This window comes from Hylobates moloch, unplaced genomic scaffold, assembly GCF_009828535.3.
Source record: "Hylobates moloch isolate HMO894 unplaced genomic scaffold, HMol_V3 SCAFFOLD_19, whole genome shotgun sequence".
Taxonomy (NCBI): domain Eukaryota; kingdom Metazoa; phylum Chordata; class Mammalia; order Primates; family Hylobatidae; genus Hylobates; species Hylobates moloch.
This window is the reverse complement of record NW_026652294.1, coordinates 14,695,501-14,707,063: the sequence shown is the minus strand read 5'-3', so window position 1 is coordinate 14,707,063 and position 11,563 is coordinate 14,695,501. Positions and strand designations below refer to the sequence as shown.

The window sequence follows — 11,563 nt, the reverse complement described above, 5'->3', positions numbered from 1 at the left end:
ATTTTGGGTTGCTACCTCCTGGGACCCAGCTCCTTCCACACTGGGCTCACCCTGTCTTGGGAGAGGGTAGGGGAGTCCTAATCCTGATTGTCACGAAGTCCTCTACTCCCCCACCCCTTCTTGGGGTGGAGACTTGCCTTGCCTCTTCCCTCCTCTGCCCACCTCTTCCTCCCTCCCCTTTTCTTTCCTGCCCATCCTCCCTTGACACCTTCTCCTCTCTCTTTCCTTGGCCTCTCCTCCGAAGGTCACAGTGCTGTTCTCTTAACTGAGGATAGCCCTGCCTGGGTGTTAAGGCCGAGTTTGGGTGTATGTGGGGTATGCAACGGAGCTGGGGCCACATTGGCGACCATGTGTCGTTCTGAGCTCCTCAGCAGCTGGGCAAGGCCCCAAGCCCACCCTAAGGGGTCCTGTCTGGAGTGGGCTGCAAGGGGTCTGGGGAGGCAAGGCCTCATGCTTGGGAAAGGCCAAAGGGGTGTGGGGGGTGGGAAATGGGACACAATGAGGCAGTCACACGAGGCAGAGGCATGTTGGGGGTGGGGGGGAGCGGACACTGGAACACACACACACACACACACACACATGCACACACACACAACCAGCCAGACAATCGGGCCAGTGTGTCTGGGGCCTCGGAGCCCAGTGAATTAGGAGTTTGATAAGGGTTTTCTCTTTCTCTCGCTTGCTGGCCTTGGACAATCTCCCCCCAGTTTTCCTCGACGCCACCCCCGGCGCTGCCAACCCTCCTCCCCCCGCCTCCCTTCTCTTCCCTGTGCCCAGACTCTTGTTCGGGGCCTTGAAACAGTGAGCTGTCTTTGTTCGAAATACAGGTGAACGGCAATCATGTGATTAACACACACACACATAAAAAGCTTTTTAACAGCGCCCGCTCGGCCTCAGAACCGCCCGGAGAGGAGCCGCCCTGGATGGACAGAGGGACGAGGGACGAGCATCTGCCCAGTCGTGTCCCGGCTGCCCCACAGTCGCCTCCAACACCCGCTGCTGCCCGCCCGCTGCCTGCCTGCCTGGCATCTCTCTCTCCCGGTGGGTCCCCACTCATCCTTCCACCCCTGAGTTCCTCCTCTTTGAGAAAAGGACCTCCCTGCTCTCTGCTGTGTCTGTGACTGGCCTGAGACCCCCCTGGGGCAGGAGGGTGGTTGTGGAGGGAAAGAGCCCAGAGTTAGGAGGTGGAATGTGGGGTCCCACAGCTGCCCCCTCTCTAACTCCCTGCTTCCTCCTTTGCCCTCCTTGGTCCAGCTGTGCCAGGATGGGGGTGGGGGTAGCAGTGGGCACACTCTGTCTGCAGGAAGCCACACTAGACAGAAGGGGTCACTCCCTCTCTCTCTCCCTTGTCCCCGCACAGACACTGCCTTCCTCTCAGGACTGTGCTGGGCTTTTTGCTGAGCAGTGTTGGGTGAGGCAGGTGGGCCTGCAGCGGGGGTGGGAAGGGCTGTCAGACGACCAGTGCTGTGTGTGCGGTTGGGGCCCCTGCTGCGAACACATCCCTGCCCACCATGCTGGCAACTGGGATCCCCTCCATCCCATCCCAGGCCCTGGGAACCCAGTATTCTCCAGCAGGGGAGGGTGAAGGACCCACACTCATTCCTGAGAGCAGGGAGCTTGGAGAGGGGAGGGATCCTGGCTGAAGACACCTGGGCCTCTGCCCCGGCAGGACAACAGGAGGGCCAGTGTCACCTTCTGCTCCTTTCCCTGCTGGGGGTGGCAGGGGTCCCTTTACCCGTCATTCTTGACCCTTCCCCAGGGATGCTTGTGACCTCCTTACCCCACCCCCCATCACCTCTCTGTCCTGAAGTGAGGATTTGTCACCGTCCATGACAAGGTGTCTGGTAGGCTCTGTGACCTGCCCTCTCTCTGGGTGTTTATTCCACAGCAGAGAGGGGCCTGCGGTCTGAGTGTGATGGTGGAAATCCAGGCTTCCTTCTGTGGCCCAAGGAGGCCTTTCCAGAGCAACAGGGTTTTCCTGGAACTCGGCCTGGCTTTTGTTAAGGCAGGTCCCAGATTTACTCAGAAGATGGGCCCCAGAGAGGAGGAGAGGAAAGGAATACCTGTCAGTTAAACGTGAAGCCCACTGATGACACTGCCTGGCAGAGCTGCCTCCGGTCAGCAGTGACCCTTCACCCCCCAGCTCCCAGTCCTCTTCCTGAGGGAGCTGGCCCTGCTTTATGGAAGGCTCCGCCTGTGTTCCCCACCCTGGGTCCCTGGTCCCTCATCTGTCACATGGGGTGATGGTCATCCTCCCTCCCTGCCTGCCTGCCCTGCAGGATACACTGAGATGAAGGTCAGGAAATCTACTGGCTGCAGAGCCAGGGGCCATGCAGGAGTGAGGGATGGTCTGGTCAAGTTGAGACTCTGCCCCAGCCTCAGTTTCCCCACACAGGCATGAGACTGCCTTCCTGACTCTCAGAAGACAGGGCTGAGATGGGATGAGGGAACACAGGGAAAGCGTTTAGCACCTCTGAGTGCTGTGTGGATGTGACCTGGGTGGTCCTGGCCATCCACTCTTTATTTCTATCTGGCCTGTGTGCCCTCCTACCTCCAGTTTCCTTGCGGGGACCTTTCACAGGGCTTGGCTTGCAGATACGGGGTTTGGTTTAGGGCAGTGCTTCTCAAATGGGAAGGCGCACTGGGATTCTTCAGGTTGGGGTGGGGCCTGAGGTTCTGCATTTCTAAACAGTTGCCTAGGACTGGCTCTAATTCTTGTTGAATTTAGAATCACTTGTGGAGTTAAGAAAAACATACTGGGCCTTGGCTGGGCGCGGTGGCTTACACCTGTAATCCCAGCACTTTGGGAGGCCAAGGCGGGCGGATCATGAGGTCGAGAGATCAAGACCATCCTGGCCAACATGGTGAAACCTTGTCTCTACTAAAAATAAAAAAAAAAATTAGCTGGGCATGGTGGCAGGCGCCTGTAATCCCAGCTACTTGGGAGGCTGAGGCAGGAGAATCGCTTGAACCCAGGAGGCAGAGGTTATAGTGAGCTGAGATCGCGCCATTGCACTCTAGCCTGGGCAAAAAGAGCGAAACTCTGTCTCAAAAAAAAAAAAAAGAAAAAAAAAGAAAAACATACTGAGCCAGGCGTGGTGACTCATTCCTGTAATCCCAGCACTTTGGGAGGCCGAGGCAGGCAGATCACCTGAGGTCAGGAGTTCGAGACCAGCCTGGCCAACATGGTGAAACCCCGTGTCATCTAAAAATACAAAAATTAACTGGGTGTGTTGGCACGCACCTGTAATTCCAGCTACGTGGGAGCCTGAGGCAGGAGAATCACTTGAACTCAAGAGGCAGAGGTTGCAGTGAGCCGAGATCGCGCTGCTGCACTGCAGCCTGGGTGACAGAGTAAGACTCTGTCTCATAAAAACAAACAACAACAACAACAACAACAACAAAAAACATAGTGGAGCCTAGATCCCACCCCAGACTGGTTGATTCTGAATTTCTGAGGCTGAGGTGCAGGCATGAAGTTCCCTGGGAGGTCTTCACGGAGTCTCTGGATCACTGAGGCTTGTGAATGACCCCCTTCCAGAGCCAAAATCACCAGGGATGGAGGAGGGGTCTTGGGTACTGGACCCGCCAGCCAGGCAGGTTATACTGGGGTATCCAGAGAGCTTTGGGGTGTGACAGGGGAGGGCCTATGCACTGGGAAGGTGGAGGGCCGACGGGCACAGGTTAGTGGTTGAGGGCAGCGTAGTGACAGACAGAAGCCACCCTGCGGGTCTTCAGCCGAGTCTGAGTGCACTGGGGTGGCTGTGGGAGCTCCCCTGAGTGTTTTCTAGGCCACCTCCACCTTTGGATAAGGCTGTGTCATCCTCAGTCTCAGATGTAGTGGAAAGTGACTTGAAGTCAAGAAATCTTGCCACTAGTACCCAAGGGGACTTAAGCAAATCATGCTATTAACCTCTCAGGACTCGGCTTTTGCATATGTACGATGTTGGTAATCTTATGCACCCTTGATATCCCCAAGTGATGAGAGAATTAAATAAGAATACACACACACACACCTCCCCCTACCTAGCATAGTGACTGCTCAATAAATGTGAGTCAGAGGAAATCATTTAGCTATTAGGCCAGCACTGGGAGGTGTGGAGGATGCTCACCTCAGGTCAAGTGCACAAGTATTAACCGAGCAGCCACCGCGGCCTCAGCATCAGGAGTTTATCATTTGCCTTTTGAATCCTAATGTCAGACCAGGTGGCATTCCTGCTTGGGATGACAAGCTCCTCTGTCATGGGTGGGCCTCCTCTGCCATGCCCCGTAACAGCGAAGGCGACTCCTCTGTCATGGGTGGGCCTCCTCTGCCATGCCCCTTAACAGCGAAGGCGACACTCTAGGGCCTCTCCAGTTGCCGGCTCAGCTTTGAGGGCTCCTGTCATTGGACTTCATCCTCCCAACAACCCTATGAGTAGATGCTATTATTCTCATTTTAGGGAGGAAACTGAGGCACAAAGCGATTCAGCGACGGGCCTGAGCTCACCCAGTGAATGATGTTAGGGTGTGGACTGGGACCTGTGGTTGGTCCCAGCCCAGCCTCTGACCACTCTGCTCTATTGCCCTAGGCTGCAAGTGCAGCTGCAGGTGGGCCTGCTCCTGCCTGCTCTCCTTGCCTGGGCCTTTGGGCCCGCTCCGCCTTCCCCTGGAGCGCTGGCCTCCCTCTGCCTGCTGGCGGTCTAGGCACTGCTGCAGCCCCACTGAGAGGCCCTCTTCCAGGACACACCTTGGGCACCTTGGTTGGAATTCTTTTCCCTATGACTTTCCCTCAGAGGAGGAGACACCTTCAGATGTGCTCTGCCTCCTTACTGAACAGCCTGGAGGACAGGCCAATCTCCACTTCCTATTGGGAGCCCCTGAGGCCATGCTCAGCCTTGGCTCACCTTCCCTGAGCTGAGTTGCTGTCAGAGTTCCAAGGAGGAAAAGACCAGGGAGGCTGGAGCAGGCAGGAGTGGCTTCCTGGAGGCAGAGGGTCTGAGCTCTGGGGGAGGAGGATGGCATTCCATGGCCTGTCCCAACAGGGGCTCTTGCCCCTCCCTGTTTCTGGTGCAAGCAGAGGGTCTCAGACCCAGGCCAGCAAGGCAGCTCCCGGGGTTGGAATCTTCCTTCGCTCCCAACTCCACCCTTTCTGGAAACCAGGAAGCTGGGGCCTGTGCCCAGCACTGCCTCTGGCAGCCTGGCCTCTGCCCTCTTCTGAGAAGCCTCCAGAGAAGTTGACTGCCCATTCCTGCCATCTGTACCCAGCTGCTGGAATGCCCTTCCTGGCGTCTGCCCTGAGCCTCTCTAGCTGCTGGGAACTTCTGTGAATGTGTCCTCTGTGCAGGGCACTGGGCCAGGAGCTGGGACTGGGAGGTGAGAGAGACCAGACCTTGGCTTTGAGGAGCTGAGGGTTTGATGGGAGAGACTGATGTAGAAACCTGGAACCTGGCACAGCCAAACAGGCAGCTGGAGCTGGGCCTCTGGACCCCAAGAGCTGGGGTCAAGACCCAATGGCTGTGGAGGCCCTGTGTTGCCTTGGCAACCTTCTTCCCTCTCTGGGCCTCAGTTTCCCCATCTGTAAAATGTAAAATCAGCAGGCTAGCTGACCTCTGAGAGTGTTTCCATATTTGATAACCCATGAATTGTATTTCAAAAGAAGAGGCCCATGCCTGATCCAGTGTTTGCAAGGTGATGCCTCAGACCCTTCGTGTTCCTCAGGACACCGATAGGCATCTCTTGAAAGAAATTTGGGAAACACCGCTTTCTGCTTCCTCTTTTTAGAGATGTAAGGGCGGGACGTGGTGGTTCACACCTGTAATCCCAGTACTTTGGGAGGCCAAGGTGGGAGGATTGCTTGAGTCCAGGAGCTCGAGACCAGCCTGGACAACATAGTGAGACCCCCGTTTCCATTATTATTATTATTTGAGACTGGCTCTGTTGCCCAGGCTGGAGTGCAGTGTCGTGATCTCGGCTCACTGCCACTTCCACCTCCTGTGCCCAAGCGATTCTCCTCCCTCAGCCTCCTGAGTAGGTGGGACTACCGGCGCATGCCACCATGCCCGGCTAATTTTTTGTATTTTTAGTAGAGACGGGGTTTCACCATGTTGGCCAGGCTGGTCTTGAACTCCTGACCTCAGGTGATTTGCCTGCCTCGGCCTCCCAAAGTGCTGGGATTACAGGTGTGAGCCACGGTGCCTGGCCACCATTATTTAAAAAAAATTTTTTAAAGCTGTTTAAGTAAAAGATGCATTGCTTCTAAGCATGCTAAAAGTTCTAAATTCTGCAGTTAAAAACTGCTCTTTGTTTAAAATATTTAATACGAATCTTCAATTTATTATTCTATTATTTTTACCACCTATTAACATCTTGTAGAGTTTTTGATGGAAACCAGTTTCACCCTGTTCTGGAGAGGACATAGTTGCCTGAGGTGGACGTGGAGGCACCATGGCCCCTGAGTGAGACGTGCATGTTCCTTACTCTGGGGTCACCCTGCCTTGGTTTCCAACTCTGTTCAGACCTGTTTGACGTGTACCAGGTGACTACTCAGTGTCAGGCCAGGGAAGCAGCTGAATAGAATATGGCACTGACCCCCAGTTCCCTGTGTTCCCATGCCTTCAGAGTTCTCATTGTCCTGCATTGACCCTGCTGGGGTGTGGACTTGGGGGCTGGGTCCTTCCCGCCTCCTCCGTGGTGCCTGTTACATAGGAGTGATGTCAGCAGATGAAGGGCTTGCAGGAAGAGAATGTGTGCAGGCAGCATGTGGGGAAGGAATGAGCACGCACTCCTGAGTCAGACTCTCCAGGTTTAAAAAAACATTGTTAGAGATGGGGTCTCGAACCCTTGGGCTCAAGTGATCCTTCCACCTCACCCTCCTGAGTAGCCGGGACTATAGGTGTGTGCCACCATGCCTGGCTCTAGCTCCAGGTTTGAATCCTGACACCTCCATTTATTAGCTGTGTGTCCTTGGCAAATGAATTAAGGTCTCTGAGTCTCAGCTTCCTTCCAGGTTGTGGTGAGGATTAAAGCAGATAATGTATGTAAACAATTAAGACAGGGTCTGGCGCATGACGGAACCCAGTAAATGGTGGCTATTGTTACCAGCAGCTTGGGGATCTGCCGCCAAGGTGTCTGTTGGTTGACCTTGGGTTTAGAGTAGTCATTGCTTCTTTTTTTTTAGACAGATCTCTTTCACTCTGTTGCCTAGGCTTGAGTGCAGTGGTGTGGTCTTGGCTCACTGCAACATTTGGCTCCCAGGTTCAAGCAATTCTCCTGCCTCAGCCTCCCGAGTAGCTGGGATTACAAGTGCACACCACCATGCTTTGCTAATTTTTATACTTTTAGTAGAGATGGATGGGGTTTCACCATATTGCCCAGGCTGGTCTCAAACTCCAGACCTCAGGTGATTCGCCTGCCTTGGCCTCCCAAAGTGCTGGGATTACAGGTGTGAGTCACCATGCCCGCCCCCCGGCTAATTTTTATATTAGCTGTTGCTTCTTATCCTGTCAAAATGCTGCCATCAGATGTTCCCCGTCTGCTCCCAGTCACCACGGAGGCTGCAGAGCCAGGGCCGATGGCCATCCATGGAACCAAAGCAGAAGGGGAAGCAAGTGATTGAGCTCACGTGACTGTTTAGTCATGGAACTGGACATGTCTGCTGTGACATTTTGTTCCCAGGGTTCCTGGGGACTTACCCTAGGCAAGCTCCTGCTGTCTGTGGGGTAAATAAAGAGCGGTGAGTGTGCCCCTTGTCTTTAGGGAGCTTGTTCATTCATACATGTCTAGACACTAGGCAACATGGCGCAGACATGCATGAGGATTAAGAGAGTGGGGAATGTGGAGGGAAGGAAGAGAGGGGACAGAGGAGACCTTTATGAGATGGGTCCATTGGAGTTGTCCCTGGAGCGGAAAAGAGCTGTCTTTAAATATGGTCTGAGCAGGGTGGGCTGCACGTGGCTGATGAGACCTTTGTCCTTTCACCACTGGCAGGCAGCTGGCATCTTGGGGGAAGGGGCCTGTCAAGGTTGCCCAGCTTAGGAAGTGACAACGGGACCGAGTCTTCTCCTTCCAGATTCCTTGTCATTTTCCTCTGTGATCCAGGCCATTGCCCCAGACCAGGGCTGGGCAGGAAGGGAGCTCAGCCCACCCATCTTCCTGCTCTCATCCGGTTTACTGCTGTCCCTTAAAGGTAAAAATGGGGTGATACAGTCAGAATTTAGTGTTTGTCTGAGCTTGAAGGATCCTTCTCGCCGACATAAGGTTTCCTTATTCTTCGCTGATGTCACTTGTTAATGAAAATGGGAGCCGAGTGATGATAAGCTGAGCTGGGGATCCAGAGACCAGAGTTCAAGGCTGGCCCTTGCCCCATTCACCAGCGAGATTGGGATAAGCTAAGTAACCTTCCCATGCCTCAATCTCCTGTCTGCAAAATGAGAATCATGATACCTACAATGTCGCAAGGATAAAAAGGGCCGGGTGCGGTGGCTCACGCCTGTAATCCCAGCACTTTGGGAGGCTGAGGCAGGTGGATCACGAGGTCAGGAGATTGAGACCATCCTGGCTAACACGGTGAAACCCTGTCTCTACTAAAAATACAAAAAATTAGCCGGGCATGGTGGCAGGCGCCTGTAGTCCCAGCTACTCGGGAGGCTGAGGCAGGAGAATGGCGTGAACCCGGGAGGCAGAGCTTGCAGTGAGCCGAGATCGTGTCACTGCACTCCAGCCTGGGCAACAGAGCAAGACTCCGTCTCAAAAAAAGAAAAAAAAGAAGTAAGGAATGGCAAGTGCTCAGCCTAGCACCTTTGACAAAAACAAGACCTAGTAGTTGCCTCTTTCAGTCATTTCAACTGCCAGTTAATGCCCCGCATTTTCCAGGTGGGATGGCTTATGTCTTGGCTATAATCAAGCCCGGGAAAACCTCTTCCCTTTCTAGGGTGCAGAGTTGAGCTTACTGAGATCACGACAGGGAACCCAGGCACAGCCCTGGGGTGTGTTCACTTGTCAGGGGCTTCGGTTCACACAGGAAGTATAATATCTGCTAAGATGCCAGGCTGCCAGGCTGAGGGCCTCACACACACCCACCCCAGCTCACCTTCAGCTGTGTGTGCTTCACTGTGAGCAAGTGTTATTTTGTTTTGTGTTGTTTTTGAGACAGGGTCTCACTCTGTGGCCCAGGATGGAGTGCAGGGGTGCCATCACGGCTCACTGCAGCTTCTACTTCCCGGGCTTAATCGATCCCCCACCTCAGCCTTCCAAGTAGCTGGTACCACAGGTACCTGTGGTATTTTTAATTAATTAATTAATTTTTTTTTTTGAGACGGAGTCTCAGTCGCCCAGGCTGGAGTGCAGTGGCGTGATCTCGGCTCACTGCAAGCTCTGCCCCCTGGTTCATGCCATTCTCCTGTCTCAGCCTCCCGAGTAGCTGGGACTATAGGTGCCTGCCACCGTGCCCGGCTAATTTTTTGTATTTTTAATAGAGACGGGGTTTCACCGTGGTCTCGATCTCCTGACCTCGTGATCCGCCTGCCTCGGCCTCCCAAGGTGCTGGGATTACAGGCGTGAGCCACTGCACCTGGCCAATTTTTGTATTTTTTTGTAGAGACAGGGTTTCATGATGTTACCCAAGCTGGTCTCATTGAACTCCTGAGCTCAAGCTATCCTCCTGCCTTGGCCTCCCAAAATGCTGGGATTACAGTTGCGCGCCACCTGCACAGGTGTTTTATATTTACCTCACCTCTCTACCAGGTGGCAAATTGAGAAGCCAGAGAGTTTAGGGCTTAGAACCCAGAGTTGAAATCGCAGTGACTGCTTTGGCAGGTGCAATGGGAGGAGCTGCTCCCGACTCTGCCAAGGTCCCAACTCGTGCTGTGTGATCTTGAGGAAGCCAGCCACCCTCTCTGGCACATTCTCCATCAGTACATTGAGGGAGCTAACCTCTGACATCTATCAGATTTGCTATCAGGGGCTTTAGGACTCTACTCAGACAGGCCCACATTTGCTTTTGTTTCCCACCTTTTGTCCCCCAAGTGCTCGGGGTTGCACATGTGAGCACACAGCAGATGCTCAATAAGTGCTTGCTGAACCTCAGTGATCAGAGAGATAGCTTGGTGGGTCTGTCTCCTGGGTCTGTCATTCCCTTAGCACTGCGTAGGAGTCCCCTCACATCCTTCCCTGCTGGGGGGCCTCCTCCTGGGGGATCACCTAAAGCTCATGTCTACAGAGACGCCTCTCTCGACCCTCCAGTACCAGCTGTTTTCTCTGACAGCACCCTGCGCTTTTCCTTTATAGCACTCATTGCAATTTATGATCACATATTTATTGGCAGATTAGTTGTTCATTATCTGTCTTCCCCGCAAGGATGTCTGCTTCATGAGGGCAGCTTCGTAAGTCCTCAGTGATCAACTGAGTGCCTGAATGAATGAATGAGTGGTGAGGACAGAATGGGGGGTAAAAAGCTGGGAGAGGCAGGTACAGTGGCTCACACCTGTAATCCCAACTTTATGAGGCCAAGGCTGGTGGATCACTTGAGCCTAGGAGTTGAAGACCACCCTGGGCAACCCCATTTCTACCTTGTTATCATGGTGAAACCCCGTCTCTACTAAAAATTTTTAAAAAAATTAGCTGGGTGTGGTGGTGTGCGCCTGTAGTCCCAGCTACTCGGGAGGCTGAGTGAGAGAATCACCTGAGCCTGGGAAGTTGAGTCTAAGAAGTGAGTCTTGATCGTGGCACTGCACTCTATCCTGGGCAACAGGAGTGAGACCCTGTTTCAAAAAAAAAGAGCGAGGAGGAGGCTGAGGGTTAGATGAGGCTGTCCAGGGTCTCTCACTGATGGAGGCAGTCGTGACTCCTGGTCCAGTGCTCTTCCTTCTTCTGGAGCAGGGACACCCTGGGGGACCAGGCTGGGTTTAATGGGCAGCCAAGCCCCTGAGGACCTAGGGAAGAGGAGGAGGGGATGGGGGATCTGAACCAGCTCTACCCCTTCCCCCAGTAGGCAGGAAGGACAGGGCAGATCTGTCAGCTTCAGACACCACTGCCCCAGGGGACCCAGCCCTGAGCTCAGGGAGGCAGGGAAAGGGGGGGGGACAGGAAGCAGCCGGGTCTTCCCCTCCTCCCTTTTGCCCCACCCTCCGCCCCCATCTCTGGCGAGAGAGCTCACAGCCCCAGGCCTTGGCACTAGGGGGACAAGGGCGGGGCAGTGGGGGACAGAAATCCCATTCTGGGCAAATCCCTTCCTCTCTCTCATTTGGTTTCTGGCCTCAAATTGGGGACTGCCCTGGCAGTCCCTGGAGAGCTTGGCTGGGGCCTTGAGGCAGGAGGGATGGAGCAAGAGGGAGAGGGCACTGCCCACTTATGCCCTTCCTGTGTGCCCAGCCCTGTGCAGACCTAGCTGCAGTGTCACTCAACAGGAGGAAGAGCCCTGGGCGGGACCTGGGAGGCCTCACTGAAAGGCTGGGCTCTGTCGAGAATTGCTGTGTGACCTTAGGTAGGGCACAGCCCCTCTCTGGCCACTGTCATTCTCCTCATCTGCCAATGTGGTCCAAACCTGGGGCCAAAGAACACAAGCCCTTTGGGGAGTTTTAAAAGA

General features: G+C 54.3%; 1 protein-coding gene and 1 pseudogene across 2 annotated transcripts in view; both read left to right on the top strand.

Moving 5' to 3' along the window:
• The window catches only part of POLR2F (RNA polymerase II, I and III subunit F), a 34,190-nt gene extending 33,178 nt beyond the window's left edge, over nucleotides 1–1,012 (top strand). The window contains exon 7 of one of the 2 annotated variants that reach the window (XM_032139937.2): nucleotides 870–1,012. The gene's annotated coding sequence lies outside the window, so the exon portion shown is untranslated. The remainder of the gene's footprint in view (nucleotides 1–869) is intronic. The other variant, XM_058432013.1, reaches the window with a different exon arrangement.
• A 27-nt stretch (nucleotides 1,013–1,039) lies between these two features.
• Nucleotides 1,040–2,822, top strand: LOC116459222 (uncharacterized; annotated as a pseudogene).
• Nucleotides 2,823–11,563: the final 8,741 nt, after the last annotated feature.